The sequence below is a fragment of the Brachyhypopomus gauderio genome, unplaced genomic scaffold (assembly GCF_052324685.1).
Source record: "Brachyhypopomus gauderio isolate BG-103 unplaced genomic scaffold, BGAUD_0.2 sc117, whole genome shotgun sequence".
Lineage (NCBI taxonomy): Eukaryota > Metazoa > Chordata > Actinopteri > Gymnotiformes > Hypopomidae > Brachyhypopomus > Brachyhypopomus gauderio.
Window position 1 is genome coordinate 460,469 of NW_027506938.1, and position 15,492 is coordinate 475,960.

Consider the following 15,492-nt stretch of genomic DNA (forward strand, 5'->3'; position numbering starts at 1 on the left):
CTGGAATTGTTGGTGTAGTGGATGGCACATTCATCCCCACACACACTCATCCCCATACACACACTCATTCCCACACACACTCATCCCCATACACACTCATCTACGCACACACTCATCCCCACATACACTCCCAGCCTCTTGAGCCCTAACTACTGGTGGTGGTGATGATGGTTGTGATGGTGGTGGTTGTGATGGTGGTGATGGTGTCAAGTGGCCTGAAGTGACTCTTTAATTTGGACAAATTCAGTAGTGTGTCAGATGGCAACTGAGGGTGCATTTGCTGGTGGATATGTCCTGGGTGACAGTGGTTATCCACTCTGCACCTATTTACTAACTCCTGTCTTGAACCCCCAGACAGAGGCTGAAGAGAACTACAACATGGCATACTGGAGAACACACAGTGTTGTGGAGCGAGCGTTGGGTATTTGGAAAATGAGTTTTCTGTGCCTTCACAAGTCATCAGGGGGGCTTCTGTATTCACCAGCACAAAGGTGTGCCATAATAGTGTATGTGCTATGCTTCATAACATTACAGTGCAGGCTGGCATACACGTTCCTGGTGAGGACATTGAGGATGATGATGAGAGATGAGAAGTTCACATTCCTGCAATTTTACCAGGAATTGGGAGAGAAGGACATTATCAGGCTGGCTTGGAAACACGAATGCAAATGATTAGGGCTGTTTTACTGAAAATAAAATATGGGATACATTTTTTACATTTTGTGTGTGTTGTTTCTTAGGAAATTAACAGACTCCAAGGCATTCATTCAAAGTTATGCTTTTCAAAGTATTTTATTTGACTCCACTAATTAAATGCAACAATAATTAGAGGGAGGAATAAGGAAGGAGGAATTCAATAAAATAGAAATAAATCCTTGTCCGTGCACCTTCTATACACTGTGTGAGTAGAACTGGAGTCTGGAAGAAAAATATTAATGTTAATGAAACTGCCACAAAACCGTGGATATAATAAATGAATGAGTTTGATTAGCTTTTTCTTTATACATCAGAGATCAGTAACTTCCATTTACATTCACTATGGTTACATGGAAAAGTATCTTACCTTCTGGTGTGAGGGCTGTTGTAGATGATTGACCTCCACCAGTCTTAGCCCTCTCTTTACTAAGTTCCACTCCCTTTCTTTTTGCATGACTAGTGAAGTCATGACATTTGTTGAGTATGTCCATCACAGATCTCTTATATTCACTGCAGGCACTTTTTTCCAGCTAATTTCTTCCATTACTGATTTTTTTATTTATTTGTTGAGCTTCCCTGAGCTTTGGAGAATAGTATGCTCTTGTTTTGTTCAATTTCTTCAAGAATTTGAGCTAGTTCATCCTGAGTAAAATTTGGTTTGTGTGGTCTGTTTGCCATGATTGCTGACTGATTCATGAAAGGTTAATTGACTATAGGTAGGATTGGCATGTGATGGACAGCAATTGCAAAACTATTTTTATTTGATTTTTTTAATATACATATTGTGCACTTATTTTTTTGTTGCTTGATTTTATGATTATTGGTTACATAACGAAACTTTTGTGGCTTAATAATACAGAAATGTATGTAATTCGGTGGTTCACTTTTCGACTGGCAGAGCCTGTTCTGTTAAACGCGGGGGCGGAGTCAACAAAGCGCTACTTAGGGACTCGTTCATACGGAAGATAAGAAGGGTTTTGGGAAATCGGCGTAAAAACAGCACTCTTAAAGTTATGTTGTTCTTAAAGTTGTTCGTAAATCTGTAAGTTCTATCACTTTTGGGAAACTCAGGCTTCACATTGTAGCATGTAGCAATCAGGTTATTTTTGTGTAAAGTGTATAAAATTACACACCTCATCTCCATAAGGGAGATTATTATGAAGAATAAAGTATCAATAAACATTTGATTGACTGCAGATGGAGAAGATCAGATGGTCCAGCAGGAGGATTTAACAACAGAGGAGGAGATCAAGAAAACACTTACAGATCAAACACTTAATCAGGGACAATACAGCAGAGGAGGAGATCAGGAAACACTTACAAATCAAACACTTAATCAGGGACAATACAACAGTGGAGGAGATCAGGAAAACTACAGTGGACTCAATCTTTCTTATGATTCAGGTTTTAAAAATGTAATGACAAAGGAAAATTAAAAAATAAAATACAACAGTTTCTAGTCAATAATCAAGGTTATTCCAATATTTTTGGGGAAAAACATGCATATATATATATATATATAATAATAATCTAATGTTCATTATTATGTTTGAATTATTAATTTAAGGCAACATTAACTCGCTGTTACTGATATCTTTGCTGGTAAGATCCTCATAGGAGAGGAACTGTAATTATAGAAAAAAGGGAAAACAGTGTCAGTAAAAGTGTGTGTTATAGTGTGCAGGTGTGAACTGGTTAGAAGATCAGTGAATGTCACTTTCCCCCTGTCCCAGTCCAGCTGAACTCTGACCCTCTGTAACTTCTCTGTAGGTGTGAGGTAGTGATGTTTCCGTCCTGGGCAGCATGTCCAGTATTTACCAGTGAATTTACTGTAGTTCAAACTCCACACTGAGGCCCAGAACCTCCCTCCCTTTCTCCATTCAGACTCTCTAATTACACCCAGTGCCCATATTTCACTGTCTCCAACATCAACATCCCAGCAGTGTGTCCCTGAGTTAAAGCCCTCAGAGCCCAGGACACACGCATACTTATCAAATCTCTCTAGATTATCAGGAAGCAGTGAGTCCTGTTGTCTGTCTTCTACAGTAGTGAGATCATCAGACAGGTGGAGGTGTGGATGTGCAGTGTTGGGGTCCAGAGTAACAGGGTCTGAGGAGAGAGAACAGAATGAATCATCATGTTCTTCATGTGTTTATGTGATGTGGTCACATCTACAGACTGCAGGCCCTTTACTCTGAGTGAAATGCTGCAGTAGGTTGATAAAAGGAAGTGATGGTGATGTTGTGTGTTCACCACACACCCCTGCAGTACTTGTGTGCTTGTTGTTTTGATGCTTGAAATTGTGTTGTCACGTAGGGCTACGCCCCCCTCTTCTAGCTGTCACTCCGGTTCCATGTTCCTTGTGTCTGTATTCCCTGCTTGTCTGTTTCCATGGTTTCCCTCTGTCTGTCACACCCATGTCATTAGTGTTTCCACCTGTGTCTTGTTAGTTCTGTGTATTTATAGTTCCAGGGTGTCGTTACTTTGTGAAGTTTGCAATCTCTGTTTTTCTGGTATTTGTGATTTGTGATTCTTGTGAGTTTACTCGGTTTGTTCTCTTGTCTGTTCTAGCGTTTGTTCCTGCATGTTCTGTTTCCCTGCCTGGTTTTGTGAGTACTCCTTGTGTTTAGTATGTCGCTACATGTTTCATGTTTGGACTCCCTCGAAGATCTGACCAATGCCCTTCTCTTCAACCCTGAGTTTGGAATTTCCCTTAAATCTCGCTCTCCTCAGAGTTTGTGTCTGCCTCCTCACTCCGCAGCATTGCATGTGTCTGTTTTATTCATTAATACATGTCTACATATCTTGGATTTGTTATGTGAGTATCACATGAAACTCTTAACTAGTGTAGTGCTACTGTTATACTGTCACACTGCATGTGTGTATTATTAGTGTCTGTGTACTTAAGTGTGTGTGTGTCCTCATTAGTGGGTGGATACTGTTACAGTTCCCCCACTAAAGGGTGCTACTCCCAGAGTGACTAACACCAGTAGACTGTCCCCAGACTGAAGGACAGGACCAGAGGACGAGGACCACAGTGTCCAGACCCCCCAGGAGCAGATCCTCCAGGGAGGAGTCCACCGACGTGCCACACCTACAACACCCTCCCCAGGACAACAGGGGGCAACATACAACAACACAGACACAGTAGTGATGTCAAACTCGAAATGCGGAATCAAACTGTATCGATTCATTTGAATCATGGTGTCCCGAAACACTGTTTCGAAGTCTGTATCAAAAGTGAAAAGCCATGTGACTGTTCCAAAAACGGGTTCCCTTATTTCACGCAGTTTTGAGACGTGTAGAATCTTTTTGTGTGTTTTATTCCGCACTCAAGTTCAAGCAGCTGGTCTGATATCAGAATCTTTACAGATTACTTGTAATCTGTTGTGATTACAACTGATTACTGTCACGTATGACCGTGCCCCCCTCCGTTAGCTGTCACTCCAAACTCCCTCGTGTCTGTGTTTCGTACCTGTTTACCCCGCCCCGCTCGTTTGTCTCTGTGATTACCTTGTTTGTTACCACGCCCCGTGTTATTACCGTCACCTGCCCCTCGTTAGATTCCTTGTATTTAAGCCCCTGAGTCTCCCTTGTCCTTTGTCTGGTATTTTGTTTGATTGGTTTGACTAAGTTCTTGTTCAGCGTTGTACCCGACCGTTTTGTGTCCCTGTCTTTTGATTCCTCGCCTGTTACTCGTGTTCCCCTGTTTTGTAATGCCCGTGTTTGCATGTTTTTCGGACTGCCCTCCTGTGATCGACCCTGCCTGGCTTTCTGACGATGAGTATGGTATTCCCTTTAATAAATCTCGCTCCTCTCAGCATTTGTGTCCGTCTCCTCGCTACGCAGCGCGAGAAACGTTACATAATACCAGACCTCCCAAGGACACAGCGAGAGAGCGAGACTCTGGTGAGTTCGAACACTGTAATGAGATGTTGGCTGGATTAATCCGGTTCGACTCTCCGGTATTGCAGTACGAACGAACCAGAGACAGGAAATCCCCTTGCGCTGTGGGTACAGGGGAGTCTCGTCGCTGTAAGAACAAAGCGAAGACAGTTCCAACGTCTGGCTTTGGCGACGAGCTCCCTGGTAAGCGCTATGTGTCTGCCCGACTCCAGCCTGTAGCGCGAGAGTCGGGCAGACGGAATGAATGTGCAGACGAGCGTTGGCTTGGCTCTCGGTTGGCTTTCAAAAGTAGTTGTGAGCTCCCGATACCTCCGACGAGGCGGAGTCACCAGGAAAGCCACCGAGAAGCAGTTGTGTCTGTATGTTCTTCCAGACGCAGACCGGACCGGGGAAGGAGGAAGACCACGCCCCCAGTTCAGAGCCCTGCCGCCACAGCGCATGAAATCGTCGTCCTCCCGGAAGCCGCTCCCCGAAGGCCCCCCAAGAATTTTTTGGGGGGGAGTACTGGCCACTCAACCCAGGAGTGGCCGGCTCGGACCCCCGGTGACATCAGTATGGCGGTCACGCCCCCCGAAGACGTCAGTATGGCGAACACGCTCCCCGATGACGTCAGTGCGGCGACTCCGCCCCCCGAGGACGTCAGTGCGGCGACTCCGCCCCCCCGAGGACGTCAGTGCGGCGACTCCGCCCCCCGAGGACGTCAGTGCGGCGACTCCGCCCCCCGATGATGTCAGTATGGCGGACACGCCCCCGATGACGTCAGTGCGGCGACTCCGCCCCCGATGACGTCAGTGCGGCGACTCCGCCCCCCGATGACGTCAGTGCGGCGACTCCGCCCCCTGAGGACGTCAGTGCGGCGACTCCGCCCCCCGAGGACGTCAGTGCGGCGGACATGCCCCCCGATGATGTCAGTACGGCGGACACGCCCCCCGATGACGTCAGTGCGGCGACTCCGCCCCCCGAGGACGTCAGCCCGGTGGTTCCGCCCCCCAAGGACGTCAGGTCCAGTGGTTCCGCCCCCCAAGGACGTCAGGTCCGGGCCTGTTCCTGTACCCGCGACCCGGAGGAGGTTGTCCACGCCGGCCGCTGTTCCCGCTGCCTGCCTGCCGGCTCCTGTTCCCGCTGCCCGCCTGCCGGCTCCTGTCCCCGCTGCCCGCCTGCCGGCTCCTGTCCCCGCTGCCCGCCAGCGGACCCCGCCTGTTCCCGCTGCACGCCAGCGGACCCCGCCTGTTGCCCTTGGGACTGTGCTGCCCCCTGTTGGGCATGGACTTGGTGTTCCCCCTGCTCCGCTATGTGCCTCCTATGTTCCGTTGCCCGTGTTCCCCTTGCTCCCTGGTCCCATCCCTGGTTTTGTTTTGGTCCCTGTCCCCGTGGTTGTGTCTGTTCGTGTCCATGTTCCTGTTCCTGTGTCTGTTTCCTGTGGTGTCATCTCTGTCCCTGTCCCCATGTCTGTTCCCCAAGTTGTCACCCACCTTGTGCCAGTGCCTGTCTCCGTTGTTCATGGTGTCTTTGCCTCTGTGTTTGCCTCCGCCCTGTCCCCTGGCCCCGCTCCCGTGTCTGTTCTCGGTCCTGTCTCGTCTGGCCCTGCCCCTATTCCTCGCCCTGGCCCTGTCGGGTCTCATTGTGTCCCCTGTCCTGCCCAGTCCCTACCCGGCTCCTGGCCAGTCTCTGCTCCCCTGTCTCCAGTCCCTGCCATGCCCCTGGTCCCTGGTCCTGTGTCCCGTGGTCCCCTGCCCTGTCTGCCCTTGCGTGCCCCGGAGTGGCACGCCTTGAGGGGGAGTACTGTCACGTATGACCGTGCCCCCCTCCGTTAGCTGTCACTCCAAACTCCCTCATGTCTGTGTTTCGTACCTGTTTACCCCGCCCCGCTCGTTCGTCTCTGTGATTACCTTGTTTGTTACCACGCCCCGTGTTATTACCGTCACCTGCCCCTCGTTAGATTCCTTGTATTTAAGCCCCTGAGTCTCCCTTGTCCTTTGTCTGGTATTTTGTTTGATTGGTTTGACTAAGTTCTTGTTCAGCGTTGTACCCGACCGTTTTGTGTCCCTGTCTTTTGATTCCTCGCCTGTTACTCGTGTTCCCCTGTTTTGTAATGCCCGTGTTTGCATGTTTTTCGGACTGCCCTCCTGTGATCGACCCTGCCTGGCTTTCTGACGATGAGTATGGTATTCCCTTTAATAAATCTCGCTCCTCTCAGCATTTGTGTCCGTCTCCTCGCTACGCAGCGCGAGATACGTTACAATTACTTGCAATATTTAATAAAGGATTACACAAGCATTTCCCTACCTTGCAATGTAAAATTAATAATGTCAGCTATATCAATTCACTGACGACCAAGTGTATCATAATGAAAAATACATCTTAGTGACATCATTAAAACAACCCTGTTCTCTGCAAAATGATGTGTTTTCATAACTAAAATTGATTTAGGGACACATGCTATGGGGGAATATTTCATGTCATTTTTCATTAAAAAAGACACATTACTTCTGTTTCTGTTAAGAAGTTGTGGGTTTAGGCCCTGGTTGACCACTAGATGTCACTGTGGCGTGTGATGATTCAAACGTTTCACAAGATTGAATCATTTTCCGAATCAATTGGTTTATTTGATTCGATCTCCCAAAAGCCCCACTTTTACCATCACTAAGACACAGTGACTGACAGAAAGACACAGATGGGAAGGAGCAACAACACTAAGGACAACACAGAGACAGACACAAAAACAATTACAAGGACACAGAGAGGGACAGACAGGCACAAAGATGGTGATAGAGACACAAAGACAGTGATATAGTCACAGACAGAAAAAGACACAGGCGCAATGATGATGACAGGGACAGACAGGGACAGACACAGACAAAATGATGGTGACAGGGACAAACACAGAAACAAAGATGATGACAGGGACAGACACAAAGACAGTCACAGGTATACAGACAGGAAAAGACACAGACAGACACAAAGTTATGGGAGAGTCTCAGCTGACACGCTTGGTCCCTCAAGGATGGAGATCCATGGGGCTCAGACTCAGGGTACCGGACTTCCTATAGACCCCTAGTATCTTCATTTATACAGGATGGGGGAGGAGGCAGGATGGAGGAGCAGGTGGAGGTGGTGATGTCCCAGGAAGAGTGGGTGGTGTAGAGGTGGAGAGTGGGTGGTGTGTAGAGGGGGAGAGTGGGTGGTGTGTAGAGGTGGAGAGTGGGTGGTGTGTAGAGGGGAGAGTGGGTGGTGTGTATAGGTGGAGAGTGGGTGGTGTGTAGAAAGAGAGTGGGTGGTGTGTAGAGTGGGTGGTTTGTAGAGGTGGAGAGTGGGTGGTGTGTAGAGGGGAGAGTGGGTGGTGTGTAGAGGGGAGAGAGGGTGGTGTAGAGGTGGAGAGTGGGTGGTGTGTAGAGGTGTAGAGTGGGTGGTGTGTAGAGGTGGAGAGTGGGTGGTGTGTAGAGGTGTAGAGTGGGTGGTGTGTAGAGGTGGAGAGTGGGTGGTGTGTAGAGGGGAGAGTGGGTGGTGTAGAGGTGGAGAGTGTGTGGTGTAGAGGGGAGAGTGGGTGGTGTGTAGAGGTGGAGAGTGGGTGGTGTAGAGGTGGAGAGTGGGTGGTGTGTAGAGGTGGAGAGTGGGTGGTGTAGAGGTGGAGAGTGGGTGGTGTGTAGAGGTGGAGAGAGTGGGTGGTGTGTAGAGGTGGAGAGTGTGTGGTGTGTAGAGGGGAGAGTGGGTGGTGTGTAGAGGTGTAGAGTGGGTGGTGTGTAAAGGTGGAGAGTGGGTGGTGTGTAGAGGTGGAGAGAGGGTGGTGTAGATCTCCTCATGGACTGACTGTCTCTCCTCAGACCAGCAGTCAACTGGTCGTCCCCCTCACTGTTTATACTAATACAGCCTTTAATACTGGAATAGTTCATGTACCAAACACACAATGTTAATGTTTCTCTCTCTATAGAGTTCTAATTGTGAGGAGAACAGAATTACTCTAATTAATCAAAGAACACCAAAACTCACAGTACTGGAGAATCTTCTGCATTCTCTCCCAGACTCTGAACTTCAGGTTGGAAAGATGTTTTGCTACATTGATCAGAGCTCCTGACACCTTCTCATGTTCCTTTGGGGTGTGATGAACTCTGGAAGTGTATAAAGCTGTATTATCATAATATTATATCATATATCATATTAAAATTATTTAACATTTAAGTTAACATGTGAAAAATATTTCACTGGAAATGTATAAAGCTGTTTTATTATCTTTCATTAAACATATCAGTGTATCTAACCACTTATTTACATAATCAGTATCAATGTATTTTTATTTTCTTAAATACCGTCTTCATATATCATGTTTCTGAAATAACAGAGACCACATACTGAAGATCTGAATGTATCAGAATAACAAACACAATGTGTAACACAATATATCAAACAGAAATAATAATCACTTACTGTTTCAATGTGGACGACACGTTCTGAGAAGGAAACAGAGGGACAAACACAGAAAATGAAATCAAATTTTTGTCATTTTGTTCAAATGAGGGTCAAACATGCATCTTCCTTATATGATAATAATATCAATGTGTCTAAAGACCCTTACACACACACACACACACACACACACACACACACACACACACAAACTAAAACAATTGTCAAAACATTTTACTTATGCATTTGTGTGTGTGTGTGTGTGTGTGAGAGAGAGAGAGAGAGAGAGAGAGAGAGAGAGAGAGGGAGAAACATACAGATTGAGTGATTCTTACTAGTAAGAACGGGATGTTCTCAACTTCCATCTCCTTCTCTGTGTTTCTGATTTGATCTGAAAGAGATGCTATTTCTCCACTCATCTCCTCAATCTTCCTCCTCATCATGTGACTCTTCTGCTCCTCTTCCTCCTTCAGTGCAGCTATTCTTGCTGCTTCTTCATCTCTTAGAAACTGGTGGATCTTCTCAAACTCCTCCTTTATCTGCCTCTCTGTGTGCTGGGCCTGATACTGGAATGGGAGATGATGAGGAAATATAAACTGTCCAAATGTGTGTGTTTCATTATGGTGTACGTGGACAGTGATCACAGCACCATTCAGAACACAGAGTGACCTTTCACCTTAATGTGTGCTGCTGTTTTCTCACAGACTTGTTTATGTTCCTCTAAGACCTTCAGATGCTGCTGTAGAGACTCCAGTGAGGTCTTGAGTTTGTCCTGTAAAATACGGGTTTAGTAGAGTACAGTATGAGTCTTACAGGACTCATCACTGTATCTGTATAGATGTGCTGGAGATTACAGTGATTATAATGACTGAACACAATGGTGTGATTACTATGATTCCTTGGACATGTTTGATATTTTGTAGCAGGTTGTATATCAATATTTTATTTATATTAAGTTTCACTGGGAATGACGCTCTGATTTACATATCGGAAATCTCATCAGCTGACAAATTTAACCTAGACTGTCGAACATATATTTCAAGATAATCTTAAATATTGGAAAAACATTACAGTTAAAACAATAGTGTACATTTCATACCTTAAAGTCAGACACAGCTTCATCTAATGGACAGCATTCATGGTTTTTGTGTTTCTTTGAAATCTGACACACCAAACACACAGGCTGTTGGTCCTCCAGACAGAAGACCTTGAGTTTCTCATTGTGCAGACTGCAGAGAACCTCAGACCCTGCTGAAGATCTCTGACTCCTGCTCGCTAGAAAAGACTCACACAGGTTCTTTAGTGCACGATTAAGGGGAGGATGAGAGTTTAGAAGATCTTCTCCTACAAACTGGACATTCTTGAGATCCCTTGGTTTCCCAGAACTGCTGCAGACAGGTTTTACACACACTGTGGCTACATGACAGTAGAACAGGATCCCTGAAGATGTCACAGCACACAGGACATGAAAACTCTTCTTCTGACAGAGGGTTTGTAGCAGCCATTTCCTCCAACAGCTGCTGTGCTGTCTCTCTGTTATGTCTCCTTCTGTACAAACTTCACTTTCACTTTTAGATCTTCTGTAATAATCACAGTAACACAGGAGAGAATCAGTCACTGTAGTCCTTTATCCAGCTGAGGGAGATTAGACTCCTTTCAGAAATAAGACAGAAAGAAGTAAATACCAGAGTTAAGAGGTTCTCATAATATTTATAACTCACCTGAACGCAGAATTAATAAAGACTAGTGTGTCACACAGATTTACTTCCTCAAACAGGCAGGTGTGTACAAGGAGGAGGAGACTTTGTAAAGAAATAAAGGAGTTGAAAAAGTGTGATTCCTCCACCAGATGGCGCCAGTTTACTATCAAGTACCTGAATCAGGGAAACATGCACTAATTCAACTTCTGGTTTTAATATTTATTCAGTAAACAGGAGTGCAGCAAAACATTTGAAGTAAATATTTACATAATTATGAGATCATGATTTTATTTTTTTTTGAACACATAAAAAAAATTATAGGTTAAGCAATGATAAGTTTTTTAAAAAAAAGTAGTTAATTGTCACGGTAGGTCAGCCTGGACGCCACCAGAGGGCGCATACACACACTCCCCTCTCCCCTCACACACACACCCACAACCAGACGGAGCGCACCCTCTCAGTCTCGGTCACTCCTACCTTCCCAATCACCGGAGTACTGACACCTGTCACATAATCAGGTGGTGGTGTATTTATTCCCACAGGTCGCACAGTCCAGTGCTGCGCATTCAGCCTGCTACCTCGCCTCGCACCGTGGGAGAGACCTGCTCTGTGAACAAGCTAGTTAAAAGCTCCGCTATTATTCTCGTTCCATTACTATTTTCTTCGTTTACATTTCTGTTCGTGTCAGTTCTGCCGTGTGGCCTGAGTTTTTCTGTTAAAGCGTTATGGATAATAAAACCAGTCATTTTTACCAGATTTAAATTTTCATTGTACTCATAGATAAAAAAAAATTGAGCAGTGATGAGTTCTTTCAAAAAGTAGTTCATTTATTGAAGTTCATGTATTAGTAATTGAGAGGGTATTTATTGATTATATATGTTTATGATACCCTCTTTTTGTTTGATTATATGGACCACTTCTCGTGCATCCTATCTAGGGTAGATGAGAAAAAAACACCCCAGACGAACAAGATGTGGTGTTATGATATAGAGCCTGAGACTTAGTGTCATTTACCAAAGTATATGCAGAGTATATCAACGGTGGAGAACTGTAAGAAGGCTGTGTGAAGATAATATTGAGTAATTGAGTAATGGAGTAATGTTACGGTGACAGCTCCGGACCCTTCCCTGTGGACGTGTCGCTACGTTGTCTGCGTGTCGTTATGCCCATGTATGTAGTTCCGTGGGTGTGGGTTGTTTGTGAGTGTGTTCGTAGTCGCACCTGTGCCTTGTCTCGAGATCACGAGGGTCTGTGTTGACCGTCTATTTAATGTGCGTTCGCGCAGTGTCCTGTGCTCGTCTTTATCTGAGTGTTACCCGTGCGTGTTTATGTTGTATGTGCACTGTGTGCGCTGAAGCCATCACTCAAATAAAGTGACGCTTGACTGTGCGAGCTGGAGTCTGTGCCTCGTCATTCCGCACGCACCCCCGCGTTACAGAAAGACAAGCCGAAACAGAGATGAAGCCAGGACGTTCGTCCCGTGCCAAGAAGGGGAAGAGGGCGAGCCGACACCACCACCCCTCTTCTCCTGTGCGACGCCACGATGCTCCCGCAACAGAGGAGGAGCTCGAGAGGGACCCGGTATGCGCGTCCCTGCTGCGTTACGCACGGGAGACAAAGGAGGGGTCGAAAACGGAGCATTACTGCCAGGCTGCCCAGCGAGCTTGGCGGTTGGGATTTGGCTCCCCGACGAGGGACTCCTCTCCCCTGGCGGCTGGCAGACAGGGGTTTCACAGTACGTCATCTCCACGCCCCCCGGAGGACCCGTTGGTGGTGTATGCGGGGATGGTGGGCGTGACCACTCCCGAGGAAGAGTTAGGGAGTGAGGACTCGGGAGAAGAGACGGACGGTGGAGCCAGCTACTCCCCGTCAGTAACCTCTGCTCCCACGGAGTGTTACGGGGAGCACGTGAGTCCCCCGCCGTCGGTGTACTCCGCCGACATCAGCCCTCCTGCGTCGGAGTGTTCCATCCCCACCTTATACTACGGTGAAGGGGAGGACAACGTCAGCCCTCCTGCGTCGGAGTGTTCCACCCCCGCTGCTTGCCACAGCGAGGAGGAGGAACATGACGTAAGCCCTCCTCTCTCCGACCACTCCGAGGGCACGTCATACTCTGAGAGAGTAAGCCCAACGCCGACAGACTACTCCGGAGAGACCGTGAGGGAGAAGAGGCGTGCTGAAGAAGGCGTGCCTCTTCCCTACCCCGAGGGCAGCCCGATGGACTGCTCCCGGGCCGACACGCCGGAGCGGCCGATGAGTTGGAGTTCGGGCGGCTCTGAGCGGGAGATGGAGGTGGAGGAACCCACACACGGGACACGGCCGGCGGAGCGTCCGCTCAGAGGAGGCGGGGGTCCCCTAGGGGGAGTTCGAAGGGAGGAGACGGAGAGGTGGCAGGCGTACCCTGCGCCGCGTCCTCCAACAGCTTCCCCGGCGACGGGACGCGCGCCCACCGAGAGGGCTGCTGGGGCGTTCGCCGCGTGCGGGGGATCTGCGCCGAGGGCGGAGGGAGTACCGCCCACTGCAGCGCCTGCAGGCCAGGGGGCGTTTTCTCCCTTGGATGCTCTCCTGTCTATGATAAACGTGTCCCCGTGTCTGTCAGTACCTGTGTTTGTGTCTGTCCCATGGTTTCTCCCGAACCCCCTGTTCCCTCTTGTGCCCTTTATGTTTAACGTTCCTGTGTGTGTGTTTGTTGCTGTGCCATTGTTTAATGTTTTCTCCCCTGTCTTCCCAGGGAGGGTGTACTAGGGCTGTTTGTGGCGGTTCCCACCATCGGGGGAGACAGCGCTCGGAGGCTCGTGGTCCCGGCGGCTCCGGACCTGCCCGTTGGTGTTGGTTCGGGGCTTTCCAGCTGCGCGGGACGCTCCGGGAGTAGCGAGCCCCTGGTGGGGGGTTCTGTTACAGTGACAGCCCCGGACCCTTCCCTGTGGGCGTGCCGCTACGTTGTCTGCGTGTCGTTATGTCCATGTATGTAGTTCCATGGGTGTGGGTTGTTTGTGAGTGTGTTCGTAGTCGCACCTGTGCCTTGTCTCGAGATCGCGAGGGTATGTGTTAATCACCTATTTAATGTGCGTTCGCGCAGTGTCCTGTGCTCATCTTTGTCTGAGTGTTGCCCGTGCGTGTTTATGTTGTATGTGCGCTGTGTGCGCTGAAGCCATCACTCAAATAAAGTGACGCTTGAGTGTGCGAGCTGGAGTCTGAGCCTCGTCATTCCGCACGCACCCTCGCGTTACAAGTAATAACAGACTGTTTTACTTGTTTGCAACCAGGGCCGGACTGGGCCCTTTTTCAGCCCGGGAGTTTCATGCCCAAATCCGGCCCAAAATTATTTTTCCCTCCCAATTAGCCCAAATTAGAGATTGACATGTGCCGGCCCATCGGGAATCCTCCCGAATCTTCCGATTAGGCACTCCGGCTCTGAATGGTAAATGTGACTAGCGATTAGCTTGTGTTGCTCCATGCAGGTAGTAGCTTAATGTTACTCGCTGGTTAAATGTGTTTGGACTGTGTGCTTTTGAACTCGGCATGAGCTCTGTGTGTGTGTGTGTGTGTGTGTGTGTGTGTGTGTGTGAACGCACCAGAGCACGCTTCTTGGACCTGCCCATCAGTGAGCAGCAGCTCAGTGCTGTGATGTGTGGGGAAAAGAAATCCATCCAGAGTCTGATTACTACCTGGTAATCTCAGCCAGAGTCTGATTACTCCCTGATAATCTCACCCAGAGTCCGATTACTCTCTGATAATCTCCTCTCACACCTGGACATGGCCTGAAGACGGACAGTGTGAGCACATAAGAGAGATGCTGTACATGGAGGTGTTTCTCAAGTTAATTTTGTGCCTCATTTGTGCCTGTTGGGAGCTGTTTTATGTTTGCTGGCTGTAATGTTTTATGTTTTCTTGCCGTAATGTTTTATATTTAATGGACATTAAACCCTTTGCTGCTCCAGCCTTCTGCTGCTTCCTCACCGTCACACACTAATATACCACACAAACTGGTTTGACTTTGACCTGAAATTAAACAAATGGTGTAAGGCAGATGTGAAGACTGTATTCATACATTTGTTATAGAGACTAAATTATTTGGGCTGTGACAGAGTCTTGGGTCTGTGAGAAGAACATTTAATATGTTTGATTTTGGTTCTTTCTCTGTGTCTCTTCCTTCAGTTTAGTGTCTAAAGTGACTGTGGTGATATTGAGAGGACATGTAACCAGGAGCATCTGTGAGGAAAACACAGGTGGTTTAACATGTCAGTATTTCACAATCAGACCTAGAAATCCAGTGTACAGTGTGTGAGGGGACCAGTGTGTGAGGGGACCAGTATCTTGCTCCCTGAGTAAACGTTCCTTCTTCTCCATTACATCTTCTCAACTGGTTTGGAGATACTTTACCCTTCAATAATGACTAATAACCATGTTTGAACTTGAACATGTATTTCATTGTTTTTCTACTTCACATTAAAAAAATATACTGCATTGTTTCACATTTTTCAAAATGATGATAAACATGAGTCTAAGCATTTCTTTATAGAATGTCTTTATAAACAACAAACTAAAGATTGTGTATGTACAATAATCATGATGTTTACATGGGGCTTTCAATAACTCTAATAATTTACATTTATAATATAAAGTGTCTCATTTGTGTACAGATTAAACAAATTATAAATAAAAGCAAATGAAACCGAACAAGCAAAGTCCCACATCACGTCATGATACAAGATGCATGTAAAATGAGGCATTTATGAACATGGTGTGATGTTGGAAGGAGGAGGCACCACGAGCGTCAAACGGTGCA

At 47.2% G+C, this 15,492-nt stretch overlaps 1 pseudogene; it reads right to left on the reverse strand.

Annotated features, from left to right (window-relative positions):
- Positions 1–1,648: 1,648 nt before the first annotated feature.
- LOC143497945 (E3 ubiquitin-protein ligase TRIM39-like) lies at positions 1,649–10,566 on the reverse strand (annotated as a pseudogene).
- Between the last annotated feature and the right edge of the window lie 4,926 nt (positions 10,567–15,492).